Genomic DNA, 22,564 nt, shown 5'->3' with positions numbered 1-22,564 from the left:
TGATACCCCAGCTTGATGTTATTTAAATTCTAGAGCCAAGGAGATGGTGTAAGTAGGAGTCAGTGTCGCCCCCAATTTATTAAAAATAGGAACCAAGCACATTACGTTTCTCACAGTGATTTAAAAAGTTGACTTTAAAAAGGTTTCTACAATTTCAGAGTTCCCATCATGACTCTTCTAATGCAGAGAGCTTAATTTGTGATCATAAATGACTTTGTGTTTGTACTTCCTTCCTGAGTTCATTATGGACATCATGGATACTTTGGGGCCCCTTTTCATGTGGGATTGGTTCTTTTGAGGATGAGAAGGGGCCTGCAGTGGTTTTGGGTGCCTTTTCCTCCTTTACCTCTTTACCTCTTTAACTTTCTTGTGGCCAGGTATCCTGGGTCCATTCCTTTATCATTTGCCTTATCTGACTTTAGAGCTGGCATTCATGAGCTGACAGGGTTGAGGATCTTAACACTGTGTTTCTAAAACTTGTAGCTGTTTGTGCTCATGATTGCAGTTATCTTTTTTCTGGGAATAAACTACTCCACATGTTAGTTCCTTTACAGCAGCTTTTATTATTTCTCCTTTGATGATATGGGGATGTGGACAGGGTTCAGCAGGAATGGGTAAGAGACCCATGTGACTTCTCTGGGACCAGAACATCCAGGTGGGTTCCCGATTCATGTATATGATGTGTCAGAGGGCTGGAGGCTGGCCGCCTCTCCAAGAGATACGTCCCCAGGGTCTCAGTACTTGCTTTTAGCTGGTGTATTAGTTACCTAATGCTGCTTAACAAATGACCTCAGAACTTTGTGGCTTGCAATGAAAGATATCATCTTCTAGTTTGCATGAATGCCAGGTACCTCTGCTCAGGTCTCTCCTGAGACTACAGGGGTTGTGTCAGCTAGCTTGCTGTTATCTTATGGTTTGATTGTGGTTGTGGGCTCTGCTTCCACTCATCTCTCCACGAGGCTGGAGGTCTCAGCTCTGCCACTGGGCTCCTCTGGTCATGACTGTCTCCGAAGTTGTAATCACTCTTGCCCTGTTCTGTTAGAAGCAACTCACAAGTCCAGCTCATACTTGCAATTAGTAGGGGGTTACACTCGGCCCTTTGAAGGGAATACTGAAGAACTTGGGGGACACAATTTCACTCACAATAATCTCATAATCTTGGAGCTTCTCACTTCCCATGTCTCTGCATCGGACAAGAGACCTCCCAAAGAATTCACACACGGAAGGTGCCAGGCCTTCTCATGGCTTAGGTGGGGCTGAGAAGTGTTGTTTCTGCTGTATTCTGCTGGGTAGAACAAGTCTCAGGTTAAGCTCAGATCTGAAGTAGAAGTGACAGAGACACTCAGTAAAGGCCCCATATCCAGGGTGGGTTGGGGTTGCTTTTGGTCAGCAAGACTGGATGTTAGGAAGATCTATATAGGAGCGTGAGACAGGCTGGAAAGTGCTATGGTCAGTGTGTCTGAGCACAGTGACCTTCAGAGAGTGAGGCTGCTGCCCTTGGCAACTCTGACCTGATATCTTGCAAAACTCCAGGTAATATGCAGTTATCCAAGTCTTCCCAGCATCAACCTGCATAGCCAGGTTGCTTTTTCATAGCTCTCAAAATACCAGGAGATACAAGCATCTCCCATGCATTGGAACTTGAAGATCTTGGAAGGAAGACTTTCTATATTGGAAGTCATCATCTTTCTGAGTTTGAAAGTAAAGCAAGAAGCCAGGACAGTATATACTTGCTGTTGGCTATAGGGCCGAGGGCTTCAGTATATGACTTTGACTCCACCTGATCACAGGGACCTTTCTGGGAAAGTCTTGGAAACTTTGGATTCAGTTTCCTGTTGCTGATGCTATAAGATCCAACTGTGACTGAGAATCTCGTTCATTTTGTCCTCAATATTTCCTCTGAGGGTGACGGTCCTTTTGCATTTCTGAAATCCGTAGGCAGGAAAGATAATTTGTAAAGTTAATATCTGATTGAGAGAGGAGGGAAAAGGAAAAAAAGATGAAATAGAAAAAATGCAACGGAAAGACAAAATGAATTGTACGCTCCTGGAGTGGCACCCTGCTTGTGAGTTGCACTCGGCACTTGGAAAACCTGGATGGACCAACCGGGCACAGCCTTGCTGGCTCTTCCACCAGTGAAAGTGCTGCCAACAACAGGGGCTGAGGTCCAGAAGTGAGTGAGATTGTTGGGATTGGTGGCTACCTGGCACCAGAGGTGAATGGTGGCTAGAAGGGAACCCCTCAGGCACCCTGTTTGGGGTTGGCTTCTTAGGGAGTACCTCATGCAAACTCAAAGGAACTCTTGGCAACTAGGTCCTAATGCCCTTTCTAAGGGTCCCGAGCAGGAAGGATGTACAGCGAAGAAGGGCACAATCAATAGAGACTGCTGGTCCCAAAGGTGGGGTGGTGCACATATGGCACCTGAGCCACGAGGTCATGCCTGCCTCCTGTCTTGCTCCCCATGTTGCTCAGCTTAGCTTGCTGATGGGATACTCCTTTCCAGGGTTGCTGAAGCTAACAGACACTCCAGAGGGTACAGGCCTCTGAGACCTATTTCTCTGTGGCAGTTGGACACCCAGGGTCACATGGGACATTCGGCTTTGTGCCGCTAACCCAGCATGATTATTAATAGTGTTCCCTTTCACTCTTAACAGTGTCCTGGTTTGGATGATAAATTACATGGAACCCAACACTTGCCAGAACGATCTTTTTTCCACTTTCTAGCTTTTATTGTATAATGAAAGTGACAAAAAAATGTTAAGAAAGCTAGTATCCTACATAATTTCAGTATGTAAGATACTATAATAGTAGTATAACAATAATTTTTTAGATTTTCATGTTATCTTCCAACCCCTACTTGAATACAAACAAAATATATACTACTTAAAATTTTTTTTTATCATAAACTTATTTCAGAGTATTTGAGATTTACAGAAAGGCTGCGAAGGTGGTGCAGAGCATTTTCATGAGCGCCATACCATTTTCTGTCGTGTGAGTCATGTGAGCATCTTACATTAATGTGCTGCATCTATCATTAAACAATAGAGAAGCATTTTTATGAACTAAAGACAGTTTTGCTTAGATTTCCTTAGTTTTCATCTAATGTGCCTTTTCTGTTTTCAGATCCATCCAGGAGGCCTCATTGACACTCAGTACCATGTCTCCTTACGCTCTCTTGGCACTGATGGTGACATGGATCTGATCCTTGGCTGAGTTGTTAAATGAGTCAGCTGTTTGTCACTGCAATGAAATACCTGACATAGGTTACTGATAAAAAAAAGGAGGCTTATTTCACCTACAGTTTGGGAGTTCAGAGTCTAAGATCAAGTGCAGGGAAGGGGTTGGGATTAGCTTGGCCTCTGTGTCTGTGGCAGCTGGCAACAGATCATGGTGAGTATGTGTGTATAACTGCTTACATGGACAAACAGAAAGTCAGAGAGAAAGAGACCATATCTGCCATCCCTCTCAGGGCACACACCCAGTGACCCAAAGACCTCCCACCAGTCCCTGCCTGTCAGAGGTTCCACTGCCTCCTGACTGCACATCCTACGGACCAAGCCTTCAGTCATCCTAGTTTGCCAGGTTTCTCCACTGTAAAGTAACTCTTTCTCCCTGTTTTGTACTTAAATCTCTGGAAGGACAACGTGCAGCCGTGGTCACCTTCTTGATGGTACATATGTATATGAACTTACTTGAAATTCTTTTGCATGGATTTGTTTCTTCTCATTTATTTGTTATTCAATGATCTATACTATTGTGAACTCATGAATAATTATTTTATACCTTGGGTTATAATCAGGTACTACATTTGTTGTTCACACTATTCCATCTTATAGTGAGATTCTGATTCTTTTATATACTTCTGTGTGTGTGTGATTTTTTTGCTTTTGATAATTTTTTTTGGCACTATATGCTCCAGGCTAATCCTGTGTATTTTTTGATTTGGCCTTGGAATCATCTATTTCTCCAAGGAGCCCTAGTTTCCTTTTTTGGGAGAATGGTTTTAGAAGCTAAAATTTGCTCCTTGGATATGCTCCTTGCCTCTGGGGACAATCATCTTTCAAAGTACAAGGCTGACCACATTGCTTGCTGGCAGAAACTCTAATTTTTCCCAACACTTCATTCATTCAACTGAGCACAATTTTTGTGCATCTGCTCTGCACAATGGGGGACATTGGATTGATACTGCTGTTTTGGAAAGTTGGGGCAGTAGGGAGCAGCTGCTGACATCAGGAGCTGGTCTGCCACCTCTGGCTGGGTGTTGATATTCTGTTGACCACAGGTGCTTCACAGAGTGCCCACATCAGACATGGCTACCATGACTAGGTGAATTAAGACGAACCAAGGCCCTTCCCAGTCAGGCGTGAACATCTACAAAAAGTGGATGTTGTCCTAATGCAAGTGAGCAGAAACCTTCATCCTGGCTGCACCATGATGGCGCTGGTGCCATAGTTTAGTTTGCTTTCATTTTTCTTTAAGAGTTCTTGCGCAGCGTGGCGGCATATGCCTATAATTCCAGTAGTACATGAGGCAGTGACAGGAGGATGGCAAGTTTGAGACCTTTCTGGGCAACTTGATGACTTAGCAAGCATCCTACCTCAAAAAAATTAACAAAACAAAACAAAACAAAAAAACCCTGGGGATGTAGCTCAGTGGGAAGGCCCTGGGATCAGTCCCCAGTATCACACATACACAGAATTATTAAGATGTACAGCCATAGGATTATCCCCCTGACTGTATCAATTTCCTGGTCTTCCAAGCCCTCATTAAACTCCTCTGCCATGAGCCCCATAAGGATGTATCTGTCTTTTTTTTTTTGTCTTTTTCCTTTTTATCGGTACCAGGGATCGAACTCACGACTGCCTGCTTGCAAGGCAGGCACTTATGCCGCTGAGCTAAATCCCCAGCCCCTGTATCTGTCTTTTTGAGCACCCTTTTTCTGAGACACCTCACACTCCTATAGTGTATATTTTCCTCATTACATTGAGCAACAGATCCATTGTGTTTAGACACTGATGTTTTTGGTGGCTGTATTGAGGGCACTCACATCTGTAATGCTGCAAGTATAGCTCTAGGTACGGACCCAACGAGACATGCACACCCTTGCCCCTGAAGACAGAAACAAGAATATCTGCCCAGTGCTTTGTGGGATAGTCAGAAACTGGAGCCAATTGCACACTGACATTAGATGCATCAGTGAATTGTTACACATTCACAGTGGGACTCTTTCTCACTGGAGTGAGCAGCCCACTGTTGCACACAAGCAGCACGATGAAGTTCATAAACCTATTGCCGAGGGAAAGAAGTCAGACACAAGACTAATAGACTCTACCTGTGTAAAAAGCACAGGGACTGAGACTAAGCTGCTTTAAATGTCAAGACTGGGTCACCAGGTGCAAGAGGCACAAGGGGCCCTTAAGTGCTTAAATTGCACTGTTGCCTGATTTTCTCACTTAATAAAATTACTTAGCTGATCAGTGGTGACTAGTGTACAGCTTTTGCGTGTGTATTATACCTTAAAATTTTCAAGGAGAGTAAAAACACCAGTGCCCAGCCCCACCCAGAAGTTTTGCTGCATCTGGAGCAGATCTTGTGTACTTCTGAGGTGAGTATGATGCAAACATGGTCCTGGGAGACCTGGTCCCAGCTTTTCCAGTGTCCCTGACTGAGTAACAGCTCACACAGTGCTGTTGTGCCTGCTTACTGTGACTGTGTGACCTCTGCCTGCAATGTGTCACTGCAGCCCCTCTCAGCCAAGAATCCTGATCTCCAGGAAATGGCCTCAGGCTCAGAACGGTGACTCCTCTTCACCCTCCCTGCCCTCACACACCTGTCCTCACAGAGAGCTTCTGGTCCCTCTATTTTCAGTCCTTGTGGCCCCCAAGGCAAGTGCTGTTATGGGCTCTGGTGAGAACCTTTAGGTGGATGTGAATGAGCTATATCACTTTGGTTGGGTGGCTGACCTGGAGCCCTGGTGACACTGGAGTTACACCACTAAGACTAGGAAGGAGCCCTCCGAAAAGTCTCTTGCTGCCAGAGAATTTCCTGGAACTACGAGGCTGATCTCTTAGCTGAGTACTGTGCCAAATTGATAGGTTATTGTTGTTAACTTGTCAAAGCACAAGCTCCTGCAGGTGCATGACAGCAAACCACACATTTCTGTGACCCCAGAATGGCACATAATGCCAAGCATCTAGGCAGAATTCCTTGTGTTTGTTGAGTGAATAAGCAACATGCTGTATTTCTCTTGGTTTAAGATTTACTTTACCCCACGTGCCTACCTTTTATTCCCCACCGTACTTCTTGGCAAAGTGGGAGCACTACTGTCTGTATTGTTCATTTTCCTCCCTCCAAGTCGCTCCTGATCCCACTGCAGTCAGACTTGTCTCCACTGCTCCTGAGCTGTCCTGTGACAATTTCCTCTACATGACTAGGTTTAAAATTCATTTCTCTGTCCTTTTTCTCCTTAACCTGTGGCAGCATTTGACACTTTGGAGTCCCACCCACATTCTCTTTCTTCATGTGACTTGTGGGTACCCACACCTTGGAGGACCCTCCTGAGCCTCTTTGACTGACCTTCCTTGTCTCCCTGACTCTACCACTCAATCATGCTGGGCCATTTCCTAGCTCCTTTTTCTCACTACACTCACGCAGTGGTGATCTCATGGCTTCAAATATCATCTATATGCCAACGGCTCTCGAATTTGCATCTCCAGCTGGGGCCTGTCTCCCACATTCTAAACTTTCCTGTCCAGCCTCTGACTTGACATCATTCCTTGTAAATCTTGTAAGACATTTCAAATTCAGCACATTCAAGATCAAGTTCTGAATTACACCCACATCTGCATTACCTGACATCTCACTGTTCTTCCAGATACTCAAGTGCGAGCTTTTGATGTGTGTGTCTCTCTCTCATATCCCCTGCCCAGGATCTTCCATGTGTTCTTTTGACTCTACCTTCAAGCAGGATGTAGATGTAGTATTTACTGCACATCTGTGATCCCACCAGTTAGGACACTAAGGCAGGAGGATCGCAATTTCAAGGCCAGCATGGGCAACAGAGCAAGATCATGTCTCAAAATAGTAACAAAACCAAAAGGGGAAGACCCTATTTGTGTGCCTTGGCTCCTCACTTGGCACTATCTCTCTCTGTTCTGGCTGTGCATCTTCAGGGTCTCTTCAGTATTCCAGTGCCCTTTCTGCCAGCTCTTTTCCTGCCCAGCATCTTGATTCTCTGTTTCTCCAGGCCCACACTCATGCCTGGCTATGTGTTCACTCTTCCTCTCCCCTCTACTGTTTCCAGCCTCACTCTGAAACTCCTTGCACAAGCCCCATATGTAGCATTACCCTTTGTTTGTCTGGCTGTCTGCTTTTCTCCCTTGATCATCAGGATGGCCAGGATGCTCTATAGAAACAAGCATCCCCTGTCCATGGCTCAGGATAGCTAAGCCTCCCCTCTGTCTCTTGTTTCATGTGTTTGTGTCTTGGGCCAGTGTGATAGCTTGGTTTGTCCTTGTCACACTGAGTGTGTGACCACTGGAGTTGAACTAAGGGAAGGAGCATTCTGGATAGTTTCTCCTTGGCAAATAATTTCCCCAGTCTGAGAATGAGTCATAGATTGGTAGCCAGAGTAGTCACTTGGCTCTGATCTATCTCAGGTCAGGAGAAGCATCACACCAAGCCTAGGCCAGGGTGTTGGAAAATGGTCATCATGTGCACAAAAGTTTGATACACCTGACAAGGTGGGAGTCTATGGTGCTGTAGGTGAGTGACAAGGCCCTTTGCTCCTGGATAGCTCAGCCTCTGTCCAAGTAGGAGGCTGGAGGAGATTAGAGGACTTGATGTGATTCTAAACTCAGGCTTGCAGAGGAGTATCTGGGAGGCTCCAGCCTGCCTCTGTCATCAGTGGGCTGCATCTCTTGAGCACAGGCATTCTTGCTACTAAGTAGCCTTTTCCCCTCTTAACTATGTGCTTACTGTTAATGTGACAAATGTGACAAGGAAGTGTCCTGTCCTGAGAGGCCCTGAATTCTTAGAAGGCCAAACCTGCCCCATCATAGGGATGACAGGTATCTTCCAGTCATATGTGTGTCCTTTGCGGGAGGACACATCATGCGCTTATAGACCAGAGGGGACAGTGGCCAGAGAAATCTAGGTCCTGACTTTGAATCTATGTGGGTATGTCCAGTGCAGTGTAATCTCAAGAAACCTTTGCTGAAATGAAGTCAAATTCCATTGAATTAAAAATGAAATGCTCCAGAGAGCTGGAGCCTGCTCGTTGGCAGGTTGCATTAATTGGAAGGTTCAGAAAGTTTCTGTTAATTACACTTTGCCACCGAGCAGGCTGTTCTCTTATACATGAGCTTGCTCTCTCAACTTTGTCTTCTCAGCATACAGACAGCAAATTGCACAGCCCAGTGAGTTGTCAGAACAAAGCAAAGAAACAAGAGTCAGATAGGAGCTTTGGAATTGTGCTCCTTCCGGTGCCACTTCGCTTGGGTTGAGCTGAGTAGGTAGCTGTCTTAGTTACTTTTTTGTTGCTGGGACAAAATACTCAGCACCCAAAGTTAAAAGAGGAAGGGTATATTTGGCTTATAGTCTGTAGAGGTTTTAGTCCACGGTTTGCTGGCTCCAACATAGGGTAGCATGGCAGAAGGGCATCACAGAAGAGAAACAGTTCATAGCAGGCAAAAGACAGAAAAAGCAGCAAACTCAAGTGAGGGTCAAGAGCTCACTAGCCCCCTTTCTGTTCCTTATATTTTATACATTCTTAATCCTACTCAGAACTATGCCAAACTTATAGATGGACACAAACTTATAGATGGACACTTTAGTAATCACATACCCTTAATATCAGCATCGCACACTCTAGATCCAGCCACCTCTGAAAAAGCCACACTTACAATCATACAAGGCTTTGAGGGACCATCTAGGTACAAGCCATAACAGTGGCCATGGTTGAGTGTGCATGGATAGAGTGGGCCAAGGTGATGGCCTTAGATGTGGGTGTCCTTGGGTAAATGTCCCTAGATGGGGGTCCCTAGGTGGCCTAGGTGTGGTGTCCTTGGGTAAATGTCCCTAGATGGGGGTCCCTGGGTGTGTGGCCCTGGAGAGTAGAGTCTTGGGTTCTCAGTGTAGCAATGTCCAGTGCCTCAGGGGTGTGGGTAGACAGCTGTCTCTATACAGCATGCTGAACTTGAGCTTGTCTTAGGAATCCTGAGGATACCTAGAATATTTTAGCTTCTTAGAGACCCTTGGAACTTTGTCACAAATGTCAGAATGCTCAATCCAGACACGAGGACCTGGCTTTCTGTTTGGAGATAATGTCCTATGGGTTTCATGCATATTTCCACACACTCTCAGTGGATAGGCATTTACCTGGGAACTTCCTGGGGCAAGAACCATCTGTCTTCTATGCTGAGGAAGCCACCAGGGCAGAAGTTAGATTATTTCACTCAAGTCTCTACTTAGGCTTGTAGGAATTAATTAAGTTGGGCAGAGAAAAGGGATGAGTTGGTATGGAAATGTTAAGACCAGCACTGATAGAGATGGGCCAAAGACCATGTTAGTGTTGACTAATGCTGGATCTCATTAGGGAACATCTTGGAGTGTACAGGGCATAGGCCTGGCCCTATTTTCTCTGGAGAACTGTACATAAGCAAGTTATGTTTATGTTGGTGGTTGATAAACATTCCCACTGGTGAAGACTGAGAAATTTTGGTTTCAGGAACATCTTCATTTCCTGGTATCTAACAATACTGATGACTCTTTCATGTGTTTAATTGGTCATTGTAATGAGCTGAATGTTTGTGTCCCTTCAAATTCATATGCTGACATCCTTCAGGGTGATGGTATTAGGATATGGGACCTTTGGAAGGTAATTAGCTCATGTAGCTAGGGCCATCATGGTGGGATTAGTGCCCTTCTAAAAAGGATCAGAAAATCCTTCACTCTCCATGTGAAAATGCAGCAAGAAGACAGTTATGATAGTAAGAAAGTGGACCCTTACCAGACCCTGAATTTTCTAGTGTCTTGATCTTGTACTTGTAGCCTCTAGAACTATGAAAAGTAAGAGAAAGAAATGTCATTTGAACTGCCTAGTCTTGGTAATTTGTTGGCAGTAATTTCTATAGCTTATTTGGTAAAATGTTCAAGTCTTATGTAGAGTCTGTATCTTTTATCAATATTGAAAGGTAGGAGTCTTAAAAAATTTTAGGAGTTTTTTTAAATAGAGACATTCTGGATTCCAGTTCTGAATGAATTATTAGTTATGAATACTTTCTCCTGTTTGTGGCTTCTCTGTTCATTTTCTTTCTATTTTCTTTTGGTGATCAGTCTTTTTCGATTAGTAATTTTTGCCTCTTGTCTGACAAATCTTCACCTAATCTGAAGTAAAGCTTCTTCTGTATTTTAATTTTTTGTGGTACTGGAAATTAAACTCAGGGTCTTGCACATGCTAAGTATGTGCTCTACCACGGAGCCATACCCTAAATTCCTAAAGTCACATTTAGGTCTAGGATATATTTCAAATTAGTTTCTGTGCAGGGTTGGAGTCAGGCAGAGGTTAAATTTTTCCCATATGATAATCCAATCATTCCAGCACCATTCATTGAACGGACTTTCATTCCCCGATTGGATTACCTTGTTTGATAAAAATCAGTTCACGTAGATTTATTTCTGTAGCTTTCTTTTGTCTTTCCTTGTATCAGTGACACCCTGCTTGTTTATGGTATTTATCTTGAAGGGAGATAATGGACATCATCCAACTTTGTTCATTTTCTAAAATTGTGTTGGCAATTCTAGGTCTTTTGTATTTCCATATAAATTTTGAATCAACTTTTCAGTTTCTACAAAAAAGCCTGCTGTGATTTTGATTGGAATAATGTTAAATATATAAATCAACTTTAGGAAGACTGGACATTTTAATAATACTGAGTGTTTCAATCTATGAAGTGGTGTATCTCTCTATTTTAGTTTTCTCGAATTTCTCTCAGAAGTGGGTTATAGTTTTTTGTCATACACATCTTTCATTATTACATTTATCTTCAAATAGTTTGTGTTTGTTTGATGCTGTTATAAATGGCAGTGGTTGTGCGTGTGTGTGTGTGTGTGTGTGTGTGTGTGTGTGTGTGTGTGTGTAGTGGTTTTGGGGACTGAACCCAGGCCTTTGTACATGCTAGACAAATGCTTTACCACTGAACTTTATCCCCAGCGCTTTTGTATTTTGAAATAGGGTCTCTAAGTTTCCTGGGATGGCCTTCAACTTACAGTTCTCCAGCCTCAGCTTCCTAAGTAGCTGGTATTACAGTAGACATGCACCATTATACCACGTGACATTATTTTATATAAATTTGTTTTTGTTGCTGGTGTATAAAAATATAGTTAAGTTTAGAAATCAGTTCTATTTAAGTAGTATTTGCATAAAGTAAAATTTACTCATTCTAAAAATACTTGGTTTTGACAAAGATGCAGTCACATAAGCATCACTGCAGTCGGGATGCAGAACACTCCCATCACTTTGCAGAGCTTCCCCAGCCCTACTTCTCCCCCAGTGTATGCTGGAATCGGATGCACAGCTCATGGGAGCCAGTTCTCCGTATCTGTCATTCTTTTTGTTGTTATTGTTGTTTCTTTATTTTTTTTTCATTAGTACATATTTGGAGTGCATAATGTTTACTTTCCTTGTGGGAAGTTGGTACATGTACATAACACATCTTAATTCCCCTCCCCATTTTCACCCCTCTCTCCATTTTGGAAAAAGAACTTTTAAAATTGTGCTGAAGTTTCTTGTTAGTCTCTTCTTTTGTGTTCTTTTTATGTCCTTCTAAAAACTATTTGCCCAGCGCAGGATCACAAAAATTTTCTGTTGTGTTCTCTCCTAGAAGCTTTATAGGCATCACTTTTTATTTGTGTTTCATATGAGGAAGGAGTTGAGGTTCTTCCCTTTTGCCTTCTCCTTTCTCTTTTCCTCTTTTGTCTTTTGGTACTCTGGATGTGTATTTGACACTATTTTTTGAAATGACCAGCCTTTTCCCATTGAATTACTTTGGCATTTTTCTTAAAAATTGATAAACTTATACTTGCAGGTTTATTTCTGGATATTATTCTGTTACATAGACTTGTTTGATTATTTTATATTCATATCATGCCATGTTGATTGGTGCTTTATGAATCTTGAAAGCCGATGTGCTAGCCTTTCAACCTTGTTTCTCAGTTTTTTTCTGGCTATGTTAGATACTTTGCTATTCCATTCCAGCTTGTCAATTTCTACAATAATAGATATTATGTGTATTATTCTGGAGGAGATAATGCTTAGGATTGTGTTGAAACTATAGATCAACTCAGGGAGAGTGAGCCTCTCAAAATTTTGAGTTTTCAAATCTGTGAACATGACACATTTTGACATTTTATTTTGATCTTTAATTTCTTTTAGCACTGTTTCATAGTTTTCAGTGCATGGGTATTGCTCATTTGTTACATTTCTCTCTTTTATGTTTTAAAAATAAAATCAACTGGTATCTATATATCTATGTATCTATATTTATCTACCTATCTATCTATCTATCTATCTATCTATCTATCTATTCTGTAACCTTGCTAACCTAGAGCCTTGCAAACCTCATTTAGTATTTCTAGTATCTTATTTGTAGATTTCATGGAGTTTTATATCGCTATCATATTATCTGTGAACAGATAGGTTTAGGTCTCCCTTTGTAAAACTTTGTGCCTTGTCCTACTCCTGAGATTTCTAGCACACTGTTGAATACAAGCAGCAAGAGCAGGCATTGTCTCTTTTTTCCTTTATTTTAAAATAGAAGCTCAGCATTTCACCATTAAATATAATGTTAGCTGAGCTTTTGCAAAGATGCCATTTATGAAACCAAGAGAAGTCTCTTTCTCTTTTTAACTTGCTGAATTTTATAAAAGATTTTACTCATTAATTGCCACAGTGTTTGGTCAGATGCTTTCTCTCTGTCTGTGGGTCAGATGCTTTCTCTGATCATAAGGTCTTCTCCTTAGTTCTATCTATGTGGTATGATATTGATGGACTTCTGAATATTATACCAACTTAGCACTTCTAAATATCCTTTCATATGCTGGTGAATTCCATTTGCCAGTATTTCATGGATGTTTTTCACATGTACATTCACCACAGATTATGCTATGGTTGGAATGTATGCATCCCTCTAAAATTCATGTTGAGACTCAATTTTCAACACAATGGTATTAAAAGATGGAGTCTTTGGAGATGATGAAGTCACATGGGCTACTTTCTGGTTAATGGCATTAAGGCCTTTACAAAAGCAGTTTACCATGACAATGGGTTTTTTTTTTTCCCCTCCTGGCTTCTGCCATGTAAGGAGGTACAGCAAGGCCCTCACCAAACACTGAATGCTGACACTTTGGTTTTAGATTTCCAGCCTTAAGTACTTATAGCACCATGAATGAACTAAGATAGGATATTGGTATGTTTGCTTTCTTCCCTTTTTGATATCAAGCTTATGCCAGCCTCACAAAATGAGATAGGAGTTGTTTCCTCCTCTAGTTTCTGAAAAAGTTTGTGAGCTTAGTTTTATTTCTCCATTAAATGTTTGTTAGAATTTACCAGTTAACCTGCTGGAGCCTGGAGTTTTGTTTGTGATCCTTGTGGAATGATTTCAGTTATAAGTTCGATTTCTCTAACATATAGAGGATTACTTAAACTTCCCATTTCTTCTTGTGTTACTTTTGGTAATTTTTTTTATCTTTCAAGAAAAGAGATTTATCCATTTCATTTAAATTGTTGAGTGTGCATATATAAAGTTATTTTTCTTTTAATGCCTGTAGTAATGCCTCCCTTTTGTCCCTATCAGTATTTTGAATTTTCTATTTTTTCTTGCCAGCAACAAAACGGAATGACAGAATCTCCATCTGTGTCTGTTGGTGAGTGTTTCTCCCTTTCATTCTGTCAGTTTTCCTTTGTGCATTTTGTTCTGCTATTGGGAGCATACACATGTAGGACAGGTATGTCTTTTTGTTCAATTAAACCTTTTGTCAGTATGTAGTGTTCCTTTTTATCACCGTCACATTCCTTGGCTTAAAGTCTACATTGATAAGATAGCCACTTAGCTCTCTTATTTTTACAAAGTCACGACCCCAGTATAGCCAGTGTTTTCATAATGGGTCATTTTCCATCCTTTCACTTTTCCATCCTGTCTGCATCTTAAACAGGAGGTACATCTTTTACAGACATCTCAAAGCTGACTCTTGAAGAATTCAGAGTGTCTACGGTGTCTTGTTGGGATGACTTTGTTGATTTCTGTTGATGAGCAGACTTCCAACTTCTTATGTCCCTATTTTAAATCCCTACCTCTTGATTGGTAAGGTTGTGTCTCAGGTACTCCGCTCTGCAGTCTCTTATAGGCTCTGCTGATATTTGGCCCTCTAGTTGGGGCTTGGGTTAATGGATGTTTGTCTTCAGCATCATATGTTTGTGGTCCACTGTGCTCCTTGCAGATGGCCAGCTGGTGCCAGAGGGTGCAGGATAATGTAAAAGGCCTCAGTGCAGGTCCTGAAATTTGGAGAATCTGCTATGAATAGGGGCAAGTTCTGTAGCCAGATAGGTTCCACCTCAGTGATGTTAGTGCACAACCAGTTCTCCTTCATTGTTTTCTTACTTCTGACAGGGAAGGCAGCACCCTCTTTTCTGGGACTCTTGAATTTGGTTGGGGTATCATTTGGGCTGGGGCAGGATCAGATCTGCTAGGTTCAGGAAAGACCCTTTCCAGTGGAGGGCAGGGAGAAGTGGGAACCACAGAGAAGCTTTGGAGGTTGGTGGGGGTTTTAGTAGCTGGTCATTTTCACATAGTCATGGTTACAGTGGAACCAGAATGCATGCATCTCACCTCCCCAGGATGCTGGGGTCATTGCCATAAAAGCTCTTGTGGCCTTTCTCCCTTGTTTCCTTGGAGTCTTCAAATCTGCAGCAGTCACTTAGTTAGAGAACAACAGCTGAACCATTCTGGCTTTGTGGCTTGTGAAACGAGCCATCTTTTCCTAAGCTCTGCCCAGATCTCTGGTTTGTAGGTATCAAACGCTCTCTATGCCTATTCTCTGTATCCCAAAGACCACAGCTGGCTCCTTTCCATGGGCCAGTTGCTTTCTGACCTGGGGCTCAATTCCCATCAAGACTCGTTTCCTTTTGGGTGTTTATACCCCAGCTTAAGACTTCAGCAGTGATGTGAGAAGTGATAAAGAAGACAATTCAGGCCTTGGTCTGATGTCCACGATCTAACCGCTGTCTCTGTTTGCCATACTGCAGGGACATTTCAGCTGTCCATGACACTAGTTCAACTGCAGTCTTGCACCTTAGCTACTGTGTGCCTTTTCCATTGTCTGTTTTTTTTCAAACATCTCCACAGCCGTGTGTCCTATATCATCACCAGCCAGGAAGTCTCTTTTTACTCAGCCACAGTGCAGCTGTCCCTGAAACTGCAACCCGTGTGGGCCTCAGTGCTGAAGGAGGTCACCTGTCTGGGGCTTTTTCAAATTTTTTATAGCAGCATGCTCTGGGGAAAGATGACTGTGTACATCCTTTAGGCCTCTAGAAGCCTCAGCCCACCTCGAGGAAGGAAAGGCCATGTTGGTGATGGTGATGGCTCTTTGTGGGCATGGCTTCTTGACCGGGAGCATTCAACAGGGCAAACTTCCTCAGAGGTCAGCTCCAAGGGGCTGGGGCGAGTTTGACCTTGGCCTACACTCCCTCTGGCCAGCTGGGTTACCTGTCATTTGCCTTCTCCCAGGGTCATTGCTCCTTCCTCTTTCTTTAGTGGTATATAGGATCCAACAGAGGTGCCCCAGTAGGCAGGATCCACAGAGGACTGACTGCTAGTAGCTGAGACATAACTGATGGCTTCTGGTCTCATCTGATCAGCTAACTGATCAGAATGTTCTTCATGACTCTTGTCTAACAGTAAATTAACTAGTTTTCTGTCCAGTGGGGACTTCGATATATTGTGTAGCTCATTACTGCCCCTGACGAAGCTCTAGCTATCGGTTAAATAAGTTAGCACACAGTTTAATAGTTTAGGTGTATGCACAGTGATGATTGGGTCATGGCACCCATTGCTGCCAGCTTCATCAGACACTGAGAAACCACTGGCAGGATGCCACCCAGGAGCCTTCTTAAAGGGGACTGTGCTGTGCTCTGATTGGCCCTTCCTGATATCCAGGCAAGGGGAGGGCTGGCACCTTGGCTCTGTGGGGACACATGGCTCTGGTGTGTGTGGGGGATGCTGTGTGAGTTGGCTTCTTCAGAAAGCAGGCAGTGGGCGGCTCTGTGAAGCCCTTTAGGGTGCTGCTGGATCGCTGGCACCTCTGAAGTTCTGCCTGGATATTTTAAGCTCAGCCCCAGCTCTTGCTCAGCGCAGTGGCTGGCTAGTGTTATACAACTTAGCACCTCTTCCCCCAGCAGCACGTGTTGCTCCCCCAGAGCTGCAGGGATGACCACATGGAGGGAGGCATCCTGCCCCTACATTTTGCCATGGACAAGTGGTTGGCCAGAAGCCCTGCCTGACCACAGTCATTCTCGCACAATGATTTCTGTATGGACTGTGGCAGTCCCTGGAGAGAGTATTCATAGCCCCCTCTGTCTTTGGGGCGTGCAACTGGGCCTAGTGATCACTGTATGGGAAACAGCACTGCAAACCTCAGCTCCATATTCCAACTGGTGTGTTTCCTACTGCCATGTCAGGGTTTCTGTGGTCTCTGAGCCAAAACGAGCCTCCATGTGCTCTGAGGGGTTCACATTTCTCCTTGCAGCCATCCAGCTAAATCCACCCACCCAGTCACAAGTGAAGACTTTTCCTCTGCAGGGATAGCTGTCAACTACAAGTCATTTCCTCATAGTAAGATTTTAATTTCTTAAGACAGTACTTCTCAGACTGAGTACATCAAGTGTTCTCAGGGCTGTGTGAGAATACTTTTCTATCCTTAAAGGAAGGCTATCGCCCTGTTTATTTTCAGCTTAAAATCATTGGTCCAGGACAGAAGGGAGTGAGCTGGCCAGTTTCTTTCCCCTACTTGGAGAGGGTTGGGGAGGAAGTCAGGAATAGTGAGGCTGTTTCTGTATCGCATCCAACAGGCTCCAGGTGCTAACAAAACAGGAAGCTGAGAGAAGACAGAAGTGACTCAGTGGCTCTACACTCATCCAGCCCCATTAGTGCACCATGCAACATGTGCAAAAGATTCATACACAACCCCAAGCAGAATAAGTGGAAGGTGCAGCTCCTGCCAGCCACACACACACATATAAACCCTCACATACACTCTCTCTCTCTCTCTCTCTCTCTCTCTCTCTCTCTCTCCTTCTTCTTTCGGTACCAGGGATCAAACTCACAACGTTGCACATGCCATGCAGGCACTTGTGCCATTGAGCTAAATCCCAGGCCACATAAATCTTTCTTAGCACATGTGTCTTGACATATGAATATGCGATTGAATAATATAATGAATATTTGGAATTAAAAAAATTATTACAGTAAAAGACACTTTGCAATTAAGCCCCCTCAAAATACTCCCCCTTGCTTTAAATATCTTTACCCTATTATTCTTTCCATTTTTCTGAAGCAGTTTTGAAGCCCTCTTTTATAAGTTTTAGCCGTACTATTGCCAGCTGCCTTGATGTACCACACCGATTCAACATGTTTACCTTTTGTGGTCACTTTAGCTTTGGGGAAGAGCTCGAAGCCACACAGTGTCAGTTCTAGTGAATAAGGTAGGCGAGGACATACTAGAATGTTTTCACAATCCTGACTTCCATTGGATGGCAGTTGGCAGCAGCATTCTTTAACCACACCTCATAAAGACACTAGATTCCAGAACTGTTTCAGTAAGTGACAAGAATGATGGTGGAGCGTGCTTAAAGTGAGGGGAAGGATTTTGAGGGGGATTAATGGCAATTTGTCGTTTACTATAGTAAATTTTAAAACTTTAGACTTTTAGTGTATAGTCTGATGACACCTTGTGCATTTCTTTATACATGCAGGATTCTTCATACATGCATATGGGCATATAGTTGTTTTTTGTTTTTGTTTTTGTTTTTTTTTTGATATTAGGGACCGAACTCATAACCTTCTGCTTGCTAGGCAGGCACTTATGCTGCTGAACTAAATCCCCAGCTACACATGCGTATCTTTGGACACATATTTCTTTACACACATGTGCTTGTCTTGTAGAGTCCCTAGTTTTCATGAAAGGAAGCATCACGTAAGAGGATTCTGGACTTCTTCAATATACTGTTCTGTTGTCCTTTTTGGATTTTTTTTTTATTAGCACATCAGTTTAGCTTATTTGAACATCTACACAGTATTCTACTGTAGGACTGTAACAGTAAAATAACCACCCCCAGTGAAGGATGTTGACTACTTCAGGCTTTTTGGTTTTGTCGTTGTTAGCGCATGTTGCTTCCCACTGAAGAGTTTCTGTCAGTTTGTAGATGTGGAACTTCATCATCCCTAGCAATACTTTGATCAAGAGTGGCCATGCCCTGACTTTCTTTTACTGGCTCTGGGCATTGTTTCATTTGGGTCAAAATGTGTCTCCTGGTTATCCTGGTTTTTTCAACTCCACTCCCAGCCTTCAACTGCATTTTTGTCCCTCTTTGACTATCTAAAAATTAACATGTGAAACAGGAAAGTGTGTATAAGGCTGTAGAAGTTGCATTTTAAGTCAGGAATGAGGTGAGGCTGAGGATGACACAGCTTTTGTAGTGAACTGTTCTCGTAGCCTCTGTCCCTTTCTCTGTGGGGCTGGTTTTCTCACTAGTTTGTATGGGTTCATTGTAATTTAAGAAAATTAGTTTCTGATTTGTCGTATTTTCTTATGCCCTTATTCCATTTCCAGTGTTTTTAGAGGTTAATCTGGCTCACAGTTCTGGAGGCTGGAAGTCTATGAGCTTGGTACCTGCCTCCTGGGAGGGTCTCACTGCTGCATTCCAGCACGATGGAGCCACTACATGGTGAGATGGATGCATGTTCCAGCTTGTAGTCCTTCAACTTCAAAAACTAGGTTTTTTTTCCCCCATTCAGAAGTTTCACATTTTAAATCATTCAGTTTATTCATCTGAAATTGAGTCTTCCTTCGTGGCTTCTGGGGTTTGCTTCCTGGCAGGAAAGGCCTCTCTTGGAGTTACAAATAAACTCACCGTCGATCACGCGTGACTTTAGAGTTCAGGTGGATTTGTGTGCATGCGTGTCTGTGTGTGTGTGTGTGTGTACTTTTGCTGTGTTGGAATTTGTTTTGTCATAATGAGGTAAGGACCCATTTTACTTACTTTCCCTTGCTGCTCTGGAATACCTCCTAGTCACATGCTGTGCCCCCAATTTCTGGATCTCTTCTATACCCTCTAGGTGTGGGTGATCTGTCTTGCCTTGCTCTGTTCCAAACCACTTTGGTTTGGCACTTCCTTCTAAAAGACAGCTGGCAGCCAAGTCAGAGGGTGGAGTCTGAAGTGAGAGGGGTTGGGAAAGGGAGCCTAGATAATCTCCATGAAAAGGGTCTGTCCCTGAACTGTCCTCTTGAGACCATCCACCTGGCCCTGGAGGGTGCCAAGGAGTAGCATATAAGATCTGATTTGCAGTTGCAACTTTTTCGTTCTCCAGGGAGGACCTGTGGGATTTCATTGATTTGGAAGGTGAGTTAAAATCGTTATCCTGGCCAAATTACAGGCTGGCCTAGAGTGATGGGATGTAATAGATGAGAAGCTTTAGGGAAGGATGTGTTGGGATGCTTACCTATAGCTTGAAGGCAGAAGTTTGGAAGAGAGGGTGGTCCCACTTGGGTCAGGGCCACAGGGCCTGTAGGACCATGCTGGGATATCCTAGGCCAACAGGTAATGTAGGTGGTGCCAACCAATGGAGACCTTGGGCTGTTAGTCCTGAGGTGGGGACTAGGAAGGCCCTCCAGGTTCCCATGGTCTTTCCCTAAAAGGAAATTACTCAGGAAGGCTGCAGAGACAGCACCACAGCTCCCCAGCAGGTCTGGAGGTCTGAGTGGTCCCTGCCCCCAGGAATGACACCTTCCTGCACGGAGCATGAGTGGGACTGGGGCCAGCTTCAGGACATCACTGTGCCTCAGGAGTCCCTGAGGTTGGTAGCAGCCCCTGCCTCTCTGCAGCAGCTCTCAAAGGGCCTTGTTGCCACGGCTGCCCTCAGCCCTAGTCATGTGTGTGGTTTCTAAATCCTGGCCAAGGCTCTCATTCTGGAAACCACAAAACTTGAGCCGACTCCTAGATCTGCTTAGTTTTTGACTTTTATTTTTAGAAACATCAAAGAGAACAGAAGTCTGTGCTCTGTCTAGAAATAATGCCTTTCCTTATTTCAATTCAGCTGGTCAAAAATAAGCGTGCCCATTTTCCAGGAAGAAAGAGGGAGGCAGCTGGGCTTTGGAGTGGGGGTTGTTCTGCTAAGGGTCAAGCTGGCATGTGGCTGTGGCCTTGACCCCTGGGGGAAAATCAAACTCTGCACTTGCTCTGTACAGTGTCCTGCTTGAGTACTGAGGGAACCTCAGGAGTGATGGCTTTTTGTGCTTTAATATTTGCAAATACGTCAAATATATCTTGGCATTCTTAACAAGACCCCATTTAATTACCTCTTCACTGGCCAGGTGATGGCCCTGACCTGGCTTCCATGCCACAGTTCTGTAATCTTGGAGCTTGTAGAGTTCTGTCACTGGTATGAGCTAATTCCAGATGGTTCAGCTCTTTGACATCTCAGGACGTCCTTAAAAGTCACCTTTTGGTATCTTTTCTTGAAAAAAAAAATCCTACTATATTCATGCCATTTTCTAACTGTATACCTTCTGATTTTCTGTGATCAAAATTTTGGTATAAAAAATCATGTCAGAAACTGCTTAGGAACGGGGTGGAAGCTTAGCCTGCATTGCCCCAATCCTTTCAGCGTCTTGTAAGTTTCCACATGTTTATGGGACATTGTCTCCACCACTTACCACCCCAGAGTGAAAGGCTGCAAGGAGGGTGGGGGCTTTCTGGACAGGTGGAATTTTGCAGTAACAGCACCTTCCCCATGAAGTTTGGAGCTATGGGGCAGGGAGAGGAGTAGCACTGAGCTGTAGAGAGCTGGCTGAGGCTGACACTTGTCTAGCAGAAGGGGCATTGGAGAGGATCTGTGGGAAAAGGGAATCATTGAGCCAAAGAGAAGCGGATGTGGCAGTCTGGTGGCCCAGAGCCTCCATCCATTGGAGCTGAAGCTTAGTGAGGACCAGCAGCTCTTGGCTGTGTTGGACAGTGGCCCCAGAGACACCATGGTGCAGGTGCTATGGAATTCTGTTGTTCATATGTAAGGACAATGAGTCAGAAGTGGAGCGAGGCATAGCAAGACTCCATTGTAGTTCTGGAATAAAATCATTGAATCTCATAGGCTCTTCTGTTGCTTATTAGATGTTGATGAAAGGACCTGATTCTTATTGTTTATCCTTCGCATTAAGTCTGAAGTCTCATATGTGACCTAGTTTCTGTCCATAGTCAGCACATTCATCCTAGATTTCCCTGGGGCTCTTCTTTGCCCTTTTGTTCTTGCCAATCCTTGTTATGGTTGCTTGACTTGCTGTCTTCCCTGTGAGCAATGTTGTATCCCCTCAGGGAAGGGATCTACATCCCACTTGCCACGCTGAGGGGCTGTGTGTGAAGGATATGGGCACCTGGTGGCGGTGGGTATGATCGCAAGAGGCAGTGGGCAGTTGGGTGTTAGACTTGCTTCCACCATCACTATCAGGGTTGAGGCCAGGAAAGGTTTGGGCAGGCCAGGTGAGAGCAGGGGAGGGCAGGAAGTCTGTAGCACTAAAGACAGCTCCCATCACCCCTCTGCTGCTGCTGCTTTTGGCACTTTCAAGGAGAGCTGGTACAGTGGTTTGATTTGTCACAAAAGGTTGTCTTCCTGAAGGACACCATGATGTGTGCTTACACTGTGCTCCCTTGTATAAGGGTGTTGGGTCCTCAGAGATGGGGGCATGGAAACTGATTTCTTAGGGCCCCTTTCATGGCTGTTACCTTGATGTTGCCTCCCACCAAGAAACGGGGAGAAAGGATAGATTGAGATTCTCTCTAAAGGACTCCTGGGAGTGACCCAGCCCCAGCTGCCACATGCTGATCCCAAACTGCAAGTGACTGTGAGTCTGAGATGCCCCATCTGCTGTGGAGCTGCTGGGCTGGGGGAGTCTCTGCTTCTTATTAGGCTTTGGTTTGCAGTCAGCCATGCTTGTTCTGGAAATATGCCAGTGCTGGGGGATTGAGGCAGCCTGAGAACACCCTGGACAAGGGGCATGGGTGAGTTTCAAGCCAGCCTTGCTAGATTCCAAGCCATGGATAAATGTCAGCCCCACACTGTGGCTATACAACCTGGTGAAAGGCTTTGTCAACACACATTTCTTGCAGAACAAATAGCTATATGGTTTGTTAATTGACTTTCCATCAAAGCATATGCAAATTTCTTTGCAAAGAAAAGTCTGAAATAAAACCATGCACTTAAAAGGAGATGGAAAAAAAAGCATGAGATGGAATTTAAAATAA

General features: G+C 43.8%; 1 protein-coding gene across 2 annotated transcripts in view; it reads left to right on the top strand.

The window, feature by feature from the left end:
• The window catches only part of Stk32c (serine/threonine kinase 32C), a 95,814-nt gene that overhangs the window by 5,495 nt on the left and 67,755 nt on the right, over window positions 1–22,564 (top strand). The window contains exon 1 of one of the 2 annotated variants that reach the window (XM_063244999.1): window positions 13,902–13,923. The exons of the other annotated variant lie outside the window; for it this stretch is intronic. The gene's annotated coding sequence lies outside the window, so the exon portion shown is untranslated. Of the gene's footprint in view, window positions 1–13,901; window positions 13,924–22,564 lie in introns of those variants that run through there. 2 annotated transcript variants of the gene reach the window in all.

This window comes from Cavia porcellus, unplaced genomic scaffold, assembly GCF_034190915.1.
Source record: "Cavia porcellus strain 051 isolate PalLab524CR breed Dunkin Hartley unplaced genomic scaffold, mCavPor4.1 scaffold_2, whole genome shotgun sequence".
Classification (NCBI taxonomy): domain Eukaryota; kingdom Metazoa; phylum Chordata; class Mammalia; order Rodentia; family Caviidae; genus Cavia; species Cavia porcellus.
Note: the sequence above shows the minus strand (reverse complement) of the source record. Positions and strands in the feature narration are given on the sequence as shown.